This window comes from Lissotriton helveticus, chromosome 6 (assembly GCF_964261635.1).
Source record: "Lissotriton helveticus chromosome 6, aLisHel1.1, whole genome shotgun sequence".
Lineage (NCBI taxonomy): Eukaryota > Metazoa > Chordata > Amphibia > Caudata > Salamandridae > Lissotriton > Lissotriton helveticus.
Window position 1 is genome coordinate 1,246,709,656 of NC_136067.1, and position 12,539 is coordinate 1,246,722,194.

General features: G+C 40.2%; 1 long non-coding RNA gene across 3 annotated transcripts in view; it reads right to left on the reverse strand.

Moving 5' to 3' along the window:
• Positions 1 to 3,166: 3,166 nt before the first annotated feature.
• LOC144761696 (uncharacterized) overlaps positions 3,167 to 12,539 on the reverse strand; it is a 155,446-nt gene continuing 146,073 nt past the window's right edge. For all 3 annotated transcript variants that reach the window (XR_013595853.1, XR_013595851.1, XR_013595852.1), the window contains one exon: positions 3,167 to 3,819. This is a non-coding gene — a long non-coding RNA (uncharacterized LOC144761696). The remainder of the gene's footprint in view (positions 3,820 to 12,539) is intronic.

Sequence of the window (12,539 nt, forward strand, 5' to 3'; positions counted from 1 at the left end):
ATTCCCCCAGCTGGGAGAAAAAAGGGACGAACTCGCGTTTGTCTTCACTTATGTGCTTTTTTATTTAATCCTCACAGCATGGAGTTTCTCAAGCAGGCAGGCACAAATCTACGCGGTTCGGGATAGCATATCCCTTGTTCACGATCAATTTGGCTACAGGCTCTCAGTCTCAATATAGTAAGTCACATTATTACATAATTTCCTGTTCGATGTTATTTTGGCCCTCGGCCTTCTGGATGATGTAGTTTTTTGCAATTTTTTTTATAACTTTTTTTATCCGTCTGCATAGTCTATGTCCTTCTGCTGCAACTGCCCTTTCCAACGCTGTATTGGGTGTTGTGATTGGTGCTGTGGTTACTGAGATTACCCACCTCAAAGGTTTGGGCTCTCTCTTTATAATATTAGTATGGATTGACTTCATCAGTGAATTGGGCATATAGTAAATATTTCAAAAAGTCCAAGAATAAAATCTATAAGTACATCCTTGCTGGAAACAACATAAATATATTTAATATTGTATCTGAATGCTTTCCTATGGACCCGTTCTTTCTGCTACAGTGAAAATTGCTTGTGGGTCCTTTTCTCCATAAAGATATTTTTAACCTAAAGTATTTACAGGTCCTACTTTTAACTACAGAACACTCTACCAAACTGCAGTATGGCCAACTTAGGGGTGACTTGTTAATATTTAATAGAAAGGTTTAGGCCTATCAAAAGGGGTTACTTTGACAGATTGCATTTGAAGTTTGAAAACGGCAGAGTCAAGCTTCATAGAGTAGGCCTTCAGTCAGGTTTATAATGTCAATGTGGTGGATGAACAATGGGTGCTGACATCCACTTGTCACATTTAACTTACAGGCCATGGGCACACTTTGTGCTCAGTACTAAGGCCTTATATGTAAGCTAAGTATGCTGATTAGGGATATGCCAATTTCACTATGTTAGAAGGCAGAAAACAGGCACTGTTTTCACCCGTAGGAGGTCTACCGCCAAGTAAATTGTCAAAGCACAAATTCGGGGCACACCACACTAAAGGTGGTAATTTCCAACAATGGTGATTTTGCAGGAAGTTGTTTGGGCTCTCAAACATAGTATATGCATGCCCATAATCTCAGAACAATAATAAAGTCTGTGCATCTTTTTGTCACTGATAAATTGCCTCATGTTCCGCTCCTCGAAGAGGTTTGAATTTCAATTGGTAAGCTTTTATATTGGACCTCTGTCTTTCTTTGCTGAGATGCCAATTAGCAGTCATCCGAGTTTGTAAGAGACCTAACGTGGGACAGCTAAATAGTGAGGTTTATGTAGCTCAGTTCCTTTTCACAAATTGTACCTTGCTGGACTGACATGTGTCTCACATGTTGTAGACATTTTCCATATTCAGAAACTTTGCATACATAATTATATTAATTTACAGCACACAAATGCATTTATTGTGTATCCATTTTCATCTAGCTATAGCTAGCATATGCCACATTGTAATATGACGGACACCTGTCAGCCATGATGTATTTTTTTATTTCTAATTTCAGGAACCAAGCTGTACCAACCAGTCTGCAAATGTATCAACAGTTTTGCTTTCCATGTAAATGTATATTATAGGAAATTCACATGATATTCATTAATTATGTGTTCCTTCTGTATCTTCTTTTATATTGATAGGTGGGGTTTGAAGGGCGCTCTGACAGAGGCTACAATGTGTTCATACATGTGTAAGTAAAATCTTTTGTATCCTTCTGCACCTTATCTGGATTGGTTTCCTTCATGGGGATCATGTGGCGGCGTGGCGATATGTTAGTAGTGTGCTTTTTAGGTTATTGCACAGTAGGCTGGAGATTCAGATGTCTCTTTCAGCTGCTTTAGAAGGAGATGTCTTTCCCGCTCTCTTTCGGGAATAATGCCTTTTTCTCTTGCCCAAAGGAGTTAGATTATGGGGGCACCACTCTACCCACTTTCTGGACAAGTCTTTATTTGATTAATTTGATACTGACTTTCAAAGGCTTTCCCTGCTGACAAATTTTGCCTGACTTTTTCCAAACTCTCTTGGCTTTTCCTAGTTTAGCTATGTAGGGATTTTCCCTTCATGTTTTCATTTATTTATGACCACTTTATAAGAGTTTGTGTTTGCATTTATGATTTTGAATTGCTTGGATTTATATTGATTAATGCCTTAATATATTGACTACTGAATGACAATTACTTAATGATTTTATAAACCTTCATGGTTTGCATCCTTGTGATGTAATTGTGCTTCACGTTGTTGAAATGTATTGATTGCGGTTCACGTTGCTGAAATATATTGATTGTTGTGTCTGCCTTGGTCAGAACTAAAGATCTATTCGCCTGAGCACAGATTGTACTTAAGTTCACACCATAAATCTGCCCGGTTAAAAAGTACTGCATCAGAGGATCCGCCATTGAAGCTTCCCTTTTCTCACTGGACTGAACACCAAAAGTTTTACCTCAACTTCTGCATGTTTAAGGTGAACATCCTGTTGGCCATCACCCACAGTAGTGTAACAATAGCCCCCACAGCCCCCATGGTGTAGGGGTTCCCTTCTGGCACCGACAATAGGCCCCTGGCCTGAGAGCTCCTGACTGGGTCTGGAGCATGAGGGCCACCTCCATGTACTTTGTAGGGGGGCCCCCTCAAGTTGTGTTTTGCCACTGATCAGCTATGCATGCTCCTCCAGCGAGATTGGGGCATTTCTCTGGAAACAAAAACCCTTTTCTCTTCTTTAATCTTAATAGGTAGTGTTAGAAACTGGGTTGTTGGTTCACTGGGCTGTAAGCCTGGGTCAAATAGCACCCACAATCCAAATCAGGGTGAGACACAAGCAAACCCTAAATTATAATGATCATGCCATACATGGAGCTCGGTATTACACGTCTTTATACTTCAACGTGTAACGTTTAACTGCCATCCCTATGCCATGAATTTTCTTAACCACACCCAATCACTTACGTCACTATTCTATGGAGCCTATCAGAGACCAGAGGGGTACCGCTATCTCTAACACACATGCTATACTCTATACACTATACACTATAGTAGCTTGGCACAGAGCAGTCAGGCTTAACTTAGAGGCAATGTGTAAAGTATTTGTGCGGCACTTCAAACAGGAAAGCAGTGAAACATCACACAAAATGATTTCCACACCAGGACTGCTTAAACAGGGCTTAATTTAATAAAGACAACAAGACCAAAACAACAATAATCTAATCAGTACAGCCCGAGATTTTGAATTTTAAAGTTATTTGAGAAAATAGCACCAAAAGGTAAAAAGCACCAGCTGCAGATATCTGGTCACGCTGGGCCAGGACAAAGTCCAACTGGGATGGATTGGGAATCAGGTAAAGGTATCCAGTTAGGCCCATTAATTAGAGTATATTAAATCCTGGTTTGCGGAGCATTGCGTGAATCCGCGTCGAAGGATTTGTCGTCTAGCCGAGGCGATGTTTCCGATCCGAGATGCCGGGCGAATGTGATGCAAAGTCGGGTTGCATCGACATTGAGGATTTGGTTGTCTTGATGTGCGATGTGAAGTTTGGTGTCAGGATGGGACACACAGTCATGCATTGGTTCCGAAGAGCTGCAAACTGCGATGGGAAGTCCGGCATTGTCATTGAGAAATGCGAGGGCCTGCGCCAAGGAGGGGTCATGCAGTGGCAGTCCTGAAGACGATGCAGGTCTTTGCGACGGTTCCAATCCACACAGCAGCGGAGATTAATTGATTCTGCTAGGGATTGCTCTGTGCTGCAGAGGTGATGTAAGCATATATTTAACAAGGACCCCCTGAATACACGGAAATGCAGTTCCTAGACCAGGGAAAAACAAATGAATGATATGTATCAATCTAGGCAACAAAGACAATAAAAATAGGAAGGGACGGAGCTACAACATTGGTTTTTGCTAAAAAGAGTACAATTTTATTCAGAGTTATCAAAAACACATAATTTCATGTTACAAATTCAATATCACCAATTAACAAATATAACACAATAAAATAGAAATTCAAAATATCATTAAAAAAGAGAAATCCAGTTGTGTATATTGATATACATAAAATAGAAACAAAATAAAAACAGAATGTGGCAAATTATATCTCTACGCGCGTTTCGGCGGACCAGCGCCTTCTTCTGGAGCAGCCACGATAATTTCTAAAAAGAAAATACCATATATAGAAAATTATACATAGTATCATATAAATTCTTTAAGTCCTAGTTTTTCATACATGAAATTTCTAAATTCCAATGTTTTAACAGTAGTCTCAGTCTTTCCATTTTACATTAGGCATAACATTTTGACATTTCAACATTTTTTAATATCGTTTCCTTGCTTGGCCTCACTGGCTGTCACAGAATTTGTATTGCGTTTTGGGTATCGGGACATATATGGGAACCCAAAAATTGGCAGAGGCTGAAAGTTTATTCAGATGAAGCCATTAAATTCTAGCTATATCGTATAGTCACAGGAGATGATATATTATATAGGAGTAATGATGATTCCAAGGTTTAGAACTTAGAAACTTTGGAAAAAAGAGATATAATCCAACATTCCTAATGTAAATCCCTCAATTGCAAGCCACATGTGTGAAGATAAAAGAATATACATAAGGGGCCTAACTTGATAGAGGTCATAAGTGAAAGGCTATGCTTTCCTACATATTCGACCATGAGAGGACCTGTACATTTATTTAAATGCATGTATCCAATGATTAGGATCACTTACTTAAAACCTGGAATATAATATGTATAACACGAAGAATGAATCTGGTTCTTATGCGAAAAATATATCCTCTCTTGATTTCTGAAGATAGTACTATAGATCAAAAGAAAACACAGGGGGGACAAGGTAATATTATGAATAGGTCCATGATTACTATTTCGAAATCAAGGTTTTAACAGAATTGGTGCATACCTATTTCGATTTCTGTCCAGGGATGGATTTCCAAATGAAGTTAATACTGTCAGCTGATTTCAGGTATAACTCTTAGTGGTTTTATGTTTCCTAAAAAATATGTATATAGGTCGAACTTTAGGTTATAGGAAATTATTCTGACTAAAGGTATGTACAATACAAGTTTTCACGTTGTTATCTCAGGTCGATTAATTTACCTGAGATATGAAAAAGAGTTCCATTTAAACCCGCCGACCGGAAACAGCGTCGAAATCACAAGAACTTTTGTTTGCTTGATAGCGAAAATATAATCCTCCTGATGTGGGGATCTTGTTAAGGGTAATTTCCTGTATGTTAAAAGGAAATGTTTCTCAATAAGCGTTTGTTTAGATTTTATGATTAATTTGCAACTAAATGAAATTTCGTTCATGAAATGACAAGTAAACAGTGGTTACCTTTTTTGTTTATGTTCCAATAGGGTTGGTTATGTGAGGTTAAAATAACTCCCTGTCTGCAAAATAAAAATATAAAGATAATATAATAAACTTATGATTTTAAGTAGTAAGTCAGCGGTAGACATATTAAGCTACAGGTATCACGCTAAGTGATTATTTAGTCTTACCCAATCGAAATTAACAGGGCTCTTGGTTTCCGGCGGCGGGACGCGAGGTTTCCGTAGTCCTTACACGATCGATAGTGTGTGAATGCACTTGCGGTTACATTTTTATAATGCCGCTAAATAGAAGATTTGATGCAGCTGTGTTCCGTATAGAAAGAGAAAACGGACCAACTGGTCGGAACAACAAAGAAAGGACTAGGTTCTTACGGGAAAACGCATTGACTCTAACAACGATGCTCTTCCGGCATGAAAATAAACGACGGAATGTGGAGTCAAAGGGATCTCTGGGCAACTGCATAGGAGCAAACATAGAAGAGGGACTCCTTTTATATGGAAAAGACGGAGTCTAGTTAATGCTATCTATATGCTACAAGTTAGCGCACTGTATGTAGATTGTTAGAACCAGCAGTGCATAAACCGAAAACGGGGATATGAGGACAATAAAGTCGTTACTATTACAAAATGAAATGGAATGGAAACTGTGATCCTATTAAAGAATTAATTTGGAAAAAATTGAAAATTATATATGTATATTATTAATTTCACGCAACCTCATAGAGGCGCAGGGAACGAAGAATTTTTGACGATTATCTATAAAGGATAAGATTCATATAATTTCCAACCTATAAAGTGGAGTAATAGAACGATAAATAATTAAAGCAGAAAAGTGAATTGCAGTTTGTGTTTATAATGGGGCAGGAAGGACTGTGTGGAATTGACTCTGTTCTAGCATATAGCGTGTTCCCAAGGCAATTCACTATTCATTCCCTCACGGAAGGTATTAAAGACAAATATCCAAAACACCTCCCTTTTCTTTCGGATGGCGGATCCACCATTAGTGTCTGGGGTATGAATTTTTTCTAAGACTCTCCAGGTAAAGTCTTCTGCATTATGCCCTTTTTCCAAAAAGTGTTTCACCATTGGAGCAGCAAGTTTTTTAGTTCTAATCGCAGAGCGATGTTCATTCAGACGTGTCTGTATTGCGTGGGATGTTTCTCCTATGTATCCCAGGAGGCAAGGGCATTGTATAAAGTAGATCAAATTTGAGGATCTACAATTCCACATTTCTTTTGCAACTGTTTTATGGCCATTGTGAGTAAATTCCTCTCCTCTTATGATATTGGTACAGGAGGAGCAAGAGGTGATGTGTCATTTTCCCAAGATCCATAGTTGCGCTTTGAAGAGGGGAGAACCTTCTAGAGGCATGCCTTTGAATTGCACATTTACCGTGCCTTCCTGCTCTGGCTCCAGACTGTCTTCAGGGGGTTTGCAGCCCTTTGTGTGGAGACAGGACACAGTATATCCTTGCTACACTGGCTCCCAGTAGGAAAAACCTTCTTTAAAACCATGTGTTATTGTCATACATTTCTAAACAGGAAGGACCCAAATTCTTCTACTTGTGCAACCCTACCTGCCTTCCCACTATTTGAGATCTGCTAGGCTTTCATAGTGACGCTACCCTGGGTGTGGTGGGCCAGGGTAAGGGCCCGATCTTTTCGCTATTTGGGGGCTAAGATTTGGAATTCCCTACTGGTCCATCTAAGGGTTGAACCAACTGAAAAGAGTTTCTGGCACAGACTCAAAACCTGGCTGTTTAAGCCTCTCTAGATTTCTTAAGTGGTTCTCCTCTCAGCGCTCGTGTTTCTCATTTTTTACTTTGTAGATCTCGTCTTAGTGCGAGAACACAACGCAAAGTGTAACTCTGCTATTTATAAAATATCTTATTATAATTTTTATTATTATTTACATGTAAAACGTTTTAAAATACACTGCGCCCTGCCCTTGGGGTTGTCCAGAGCCTATATCAGGGGTGAGGGTAAATGTTTCAAAAAAGAAGGTTTGAGCCTTGCAAAAGGTTTACTTTGATGAATAGTAGTCCCGATGGTGGACCAGGCCCAAAGTGCATAACTTTGTAGCCCTCGGGCTTCTAATTTCAACAACATTCAAAAATAATTAAACAACTCTTTGAAAAGAAATTGATGCTTTTCAGTGATTCAACTACTTTAATGAAAATACATTGTATCAATGTTCATGATTGACAGCCAGACTTTGGATGCTCTGCCTCTGGTTTTGAGAAGTTGTCCTTCTGAAGTGGTTTTCAGAAAAGGACTCAAAACTCTCCTCTTCGATTCTGCTCTAACCACTTCCTAACTATGTTTCTTGTATTGTGACACTGTTGTGATCCTTTCCGCTACCCCAGTGGCAGCTGTACGATTTAGAAATGCATTGAATTGTGTTGTATGATTCAAACCAAACGTTGGTCCACACTTGTAGAATCGAAATATCACAGTACAATAATACAACAGTCTTCTTGTTCCAACAGTCATATCCAAGATCCAATACATTTTGGGAAAACCCATAATTTGTGGGTAACTATTAAAGTAAATAAGGAATATAAAGTTCTGACTAGGACAGTTCATGGGGAAATGGAGAGAAAGTGAGATTACAGCACTGAATCACGTGCAGCACGCAGGTGTGACTAATATGTCTCCATGCTTCAAAATGGTGTTCATTGCAGGACTTCCATGTCAAGAGCATAGGTAGTGAACCTCCATGCAATGGGCCAATGAATAGTGGCTGTTCGTCCGACTATATGTCATTCAAACTTAGCCTGTAGTGAGAGTGGTTAGTCAGTGAAATATTAAAGCCGAGCAGCGAATAGAAACTCAAATGCAACATAAATCACCAAGGGCCAGATGTAGGTAAATCTCATTTACCGATTCATAAATACCGAATTTTACCGATTCGGTATTTATGAATCTGTAAATGAGATGTAGGAAAAATTCGGTATTTTTTACCGAATCGGTAAGATTCGGTATTTACCGATTCTGTAAATACCAAATCGGTATTTGCTATTGAATCCTATAGGCCTTGAAGCCCATAGGATTCAATAGCAAATACCGATTCGGTATTTACCGAATCGGTAAAAATACCGAATTGCTAAGGGGGACAGGGTGTCACTTTGACACCCTGTTGCACCCCTGTAACTGGCGTTTGCGCCATGTGGCACACATACATGCCCTTAGGGCATGTCTGTGTGCCACATGGCACAGGTGTACATGCACAGATGTGCATGTACACAAGAATTCGTAATTTACCATGCAATTGTATTGCATGGTAAATACCGAATTCTAAAGGCCCTGTGGCACTGTTAGAAGTGCTACCTACATCACAAAATACATTTTCGGTATTTTTACCGAATGGTAAATTTACCGAATCGATAAAATTTACAGAATCGGTAAATTAACCGATTTTGTAATTTTACCGGTTCGGTAAAATTACCAATTCGGTTTAATTACCGAAAATGTACGTTTTTCTAGCCCCTACATCTCCATAGCCCTTTACCGGTCGGAAACGGACGAAAATCGGTATTTTCGGCCGTTTCCGACCGGTAAAGGGCTACCTACATCTGGCCCCAAGTGCCTATTACATGCCTAGGATGTGTGTCTGAGATAAGATCCACATGGACTAAAGTGGCACTTGTGGTACAACATGCATTAGGATACACTAGATAATTAATGATGATCCCTAAATGCAGTCGTGCTCACAAATATGATGAGACACGATCTCAACAAAGTGAGTCGCTCTAGGGACACGGAGTGTAAAATGCATTGCTCAATGGAATTGCTTGATGGTCCCTTTATGAAAGATGTATTGCTGGGCAACGGTCCTCAAACCCTGCACAACTTCACAACGTGACACCAAGACGTTGGCTCAATACAATTACATGGAAACCAAAACACGTGGCAAAAAGTGGAAAGCAATATACCTTAAGGGTTGCGTATAATCCTAGCCGGGACCAGAGGCGCAACCAATTTGCAAGTGCACTATGTGGCCACTATATCCCAAACGCTTAACATTCGTAAATATGCATTACATCTGAAGGAAAATAAAAAAAAGAGTGGCAGAACCAACAACGCGGATGCCTTTTAACACCATGTGACATTATCAGGTGTCATGCTACCCGGATGTCGTTACAGTAATATATCGCAATAAAATCGTATTACTGGATAGGCATGCTAGACTCATGTCTACCAGGTCAGTAGACCGGGCTCTTACTGACAGAAAAGATGTGGTCACCCTACATACGCCCAATGCATGGTATGCTGCCCTCACTGGTTTACATAATGTACACAGGCCATGGACAATAGTTCCTGGCTGGCTATGAGGACACGATTGGTGCATCCATCCAGGTCACAGGACAGGTCCTGGACCTCACATTTTCAAGTTCAGGCCTAGACCTCTGCTCACGTGCTAGGTAAGTATAATGCCAGTGTCAAGAATAGAAAGTCAGGATACCAGTGTCATAAGCAGTCAGGTAATCAGGGGAACATGTCTGCTTACCATGCAGAGAACATTCTCATCTCAACACTGGATAACTTTCTGTAATCTTGATCAACTGTGCCAGCAAAATCATCCATGTCACATTCGCAGTCATGTTTCCCATTTCGTCTCCTCTTGTAATTTCATGATTAGATCAAGCAGGCAGTACTTGGGCTGAGTAAATGGAGTGAGGCATGGAGGATGGGCATAGTTTAACCCTCTTGGGGCAAAAAGAGTTTTTTGGGGAAAAAATATTTGGAGCAAAGTTGTGCCTGTCTCAGAGTGCTCAATGATGCTTTTAGAAAAAGAAATGTGAGAATATGAGTACGACTCAATGTAATAAAGATTAAAATAAGGAATATAAGCATTCTTCAAGTATAATAGTGGAAGCTCAACCTATACCAAAGCCAAATGATTTTTTTTTTCGTAGCTGGTCATCTTCGCAAGTAGTCTGTGTAAAATATCGTCCAAATTGAAACAAGACCGTACCATTTGTCAATAAGTACCTCCAATGGACCAGAAGCAGCATTTTGGCATGTGCGCTCTCCTTATTAAATGGATACCCCCTATACCCCTTAAGAAAAGCATTAGATACAATATGCCATTGCCAAAATGTTGTATTTGATCCCATCCATATTCCATGGGTCACCCTTTGTGTCAAGAACTGCCTCTAGCATGTCAGTGCCAGCATTTTGTCATGTTTGACTAACCCCCTCGCCCCATAAACCACAGTTCTCCTAATGCCAAAAATGGCCTCCACTGTGACAGCACCAGCAATTAAACATGGGTAGCCCATTGCCATTGTCACACGTCCTCCTTGAGGCACGACTATTTCTAAAAATATGCCATCTCCAGTATATTGCCATGGATGCACAATAAGCCCCAAGAATGATCTCCAGTATGCTAGAATCAGCATGTTGGGACTCCGAGGCAGGACAAGAGGATTCTTTGTGCACTTCCACAGTGAGGGGAAAAATGGTAGAATTGCTCTTTTCCCCAAGTCTGCTCAAGTGGCCACAGCTGGTATTCACTGAGTGGAAGCTGTCCATTGTGGACAGCTTCCACTTTATGAATTGCTACTGGTTGCTTTACGCCCCCTTCCTCCTGGTTTGTAATCACCCACGAAGAGCGTTGTGCAAAATGGAAAGTCATTTCTGCCTCGGATTGCAGTCCTTGTATATTGCAAGTTGCCCTTTTTTGTGCTCATGCGAATCACGGGCGTGTGACCTCAAAAAGGCTTACTACACAAGGCTCCTAACTATCTGAAACAGCTGAAAGGAAAAAAATAGAAGCGATTTGAGCCTTCCATTGACTAGCATGTAGCTTCATAACCATTGTAGGGGGTTTGGCATGCTGCCCAATGACAGCATTGTCCACTCCTTCCACTGTGTGACAGTGTCCGCTCCTATACTTACCATTGTTTAAACTCTTACCACTGTAGATAGTCTGGGGGAATGTCCCCTCAGTGCTGCTACCCATTTTAATGTTTGTGTCTCGCTCATTTTGTAGTTCTGACATTAATAGGTGAACTGAAAAAAATGATGTTTTTAACTTCATACTTTATAAAAAACGTAAATCACCAGCCTCTGTAATTATGGAAATTTGAAGTGGCACATATATAAAATGTAATTTTAAGGAAATTATGCCAAACATTCCAAAGATATGAAGAAGGCACATAACAGTAATACTTTTCAGTACCTGACCTCTTTTTCTTTCAATATTAAAGGATTTCGAAAAGATTGCAAATAATTGCTAAAAGGTTTTATTAATCTCCGCTCCATGCTCGCACGACACAATGCATTACACGGATTTTAAACACCACTCTGCCTGGAGCAGCGTGTAGCACCAGAGGTTTCAGCCTCATGAAAAACAGATTTAGTTTAAGTGGTGCTAAAAAGCCCTTGGACTTTCGATGGTTTTAAATTTTACAGTGACATTTCTGGACCTATTTAGCTTACTTTCTACAGTGATCGAGGTGGTTTCTGGGTCGACAAAAAGGATATTACTGATTCTAAGCACCAAACCAGCCCACGGGCTTTGCCAGCTGCCAGGCAACTGACCTTATTATACCTTGAATATTGGCAGGAGAGATCTCCTTCCAAATGGAAATGACCTGTGAGTAGATCAGGTACCTCTCAAGGACATTGGGAGCCCTCGGAAAAACGTTTTTTTTTTTTTTAAGAACAACTATGAATTTATGATCCAATTCCAGCTCTTTCATGCCCTCTATGGCTAGGTCACTAACCATGCACAGGGATAGTGATCTGTGTTTTCAATATTGTAGAACAACAGCAGCTCCCTAATATTGCTGCAAATAATCTCTGTGCCCCCCCTTCCATTTCTCATATGTTAGGTACTGTTTTGATGTAATAGAAACTTATTTATGGTTGTTGCATGAAACAAACACAACTTTGAGGACGAGGGGCCTCAGTCATTTATGAAAAGTGACGCATCGCTGCGAGAAAACAGCGATGCGTCACTTTTCATTGCGCCCTCCTTGCGACCCCAATGATGCGTCATATTTACAATATGACGCATCATTGCGCAAGGACTTACAGATACGTCAGTATTTCTGATGTATCTGTAAGCGCAAAAGTGACGCATTGCTGGAGTGTGTCACAAAAGTGACGCAACTCCAGCAATGCGTCCATTCACATGGGGAAAGCCCCATGTGAAAGGGCTTGCGTCAGTCTTACG